Source organism: Charadrius vociferus, unplaced genomic scaffold, assembly GCF_000708025.1.
Source record: "Charadrius vociferus isolate BGI_N301 unplaced genomic scaffold, ASM70802v2 scaffold326, whole genome shotgun sequence".
In the NCBI taxonomy this organism is placed as follows: domain Eukaryota; kingdom Metazoa; phylum Chordata; class Aves; order Charadriiformes; family Charadriidae; genus Charadrius; species Charadrius vociferus.
Genome location: NW_009649062.1, coordinates 3077268 through 3078938, shown reverse-complemented (window position 1 = coordinate 3078938; position 1671 = coordinate 3077268).

The following is a 1671-nucleotide window of genomic DNA, read 5'->3' as shown; positions in this document are numbered from 1 at the left end:
TCAACTTTATAAAGATCACCAATGTCAAATAAAATACATTCTATGCATCTCTCAACAATGCACAAGGACAAACTATGCAGTAAAACTATGCAGTCACACTGTATTATTCTTCTAAACCTTGCCCTCCCAATACATTCCTTTAGCCAAGCAGTGGGAAGATAAACCCATTTGCCTAATGGAGCATATAATTTAAATATTTCAGACAAGCATTTACAGAGATGTTGCTTAAAATAAATTTAACAGCCATCCATCCAAATATCTTGCATGATGAAGATCACAGCGTAGTTCACAAATTATTTTTTCTGTAGAAACTCCAAACTGTCCAGCCCTTTCAGTTACTTTAGTCATCATGTATATATATCCTGCATTACGTTATTATAATAAATCTTTTTCTTTCCACAACAGATATAATAGGAAGCTACAATATTTCTCTTTTGCAGTGCCTTGCAACATTTCTAAAGCCACTAAAATTCCAGATTTTACTACTGCACCATGCAGTCCTGCACAATTTTGTAAACAAAATATGTTTAAATTTATGGAACCTTAAAGGGCTAATGTACTTAATAGAGACTGCAGCACTTCATCCACAGAAAGACACAATCAGCCGATGTCAATATTCTGTCATTTCGAATCAGGATTTTTACCATAAAGCATTCCCATTAATACAACACAGCAGGTTTTTTTTTCCCCCACAAATGTGTACCTAGTGTTTAAGATCTTATTGGTATAAAAACAGGTGTTCACTTGTGTAAGAAAAATCTGCTCTCTTTTTTTTTAACATGCTAAGAATTATATTTCATATTTTGACCTACCTAAGGCACAGCAATACACTGTAAAAAGCAAAGTACACGTTATAAGAATTCCCCCTTCCACATACACAAACAAGTGCCTACATTTCAAAAAAAAAAAAAAAAGGGCGGGGGGGAGGGAGAAAGACAGTCTTTACTATCTGCATGCTAGAAGTGAACCTTTTAAAGAGTTGATCAAGTTTTGCAAACATTACATTTTAATCATGTACAGCAATACTGCAGAGAACATGAAAAGAAAAAAAATAACTAACTACGGCTTTTAAGTCTAATAAATTTCACGTTTGTGAAGAAATAGGTTAGTTTTGTTTGGTCTTTGCTACTATGAGACTCATCTCCTATACAAGCCACAAATAACCTGAGCAATGACTTCCCTCCATGACAAGAACTGCCCATCATATTCCAGGATTTATACAATGTTGGTTTGTTTAGGGCTTGCTTGCGTATGTAATTTGAGCCATTCGTATACATCAACTCCTCGTTGCGTATCTCACCATAAACTGATGAACGCTGTTAAACCTTCAACAGCAATCTTTAGCAAACAAAGAAGGTTACTCTGCAATCGTGATGCAAAATCATCCCAAACCTACGACACCCCGCAAGAACCTCTCCCAGAAAATAGCCCGGCAACCTCATTCATTCCCCCCAACCCAACGGTCTGCTCACCATCTCCTCCGTCTTCTCTGATTTCTCCGTCCTCAGCTTTTTTCCCCTCCTTCTGCTGGCTTCGAGGAGGCGGGTGTACCAAAAAAAAAAAAAAGGGGGGGTGAGGGGTGGGGTGGAGAAAAAAACCCCAACTCTTCAATCGAGCATTCGGCAACCGCCGGACAGCGCATCAACGAAAGCCCCTCGTCTCCCTCTGCCC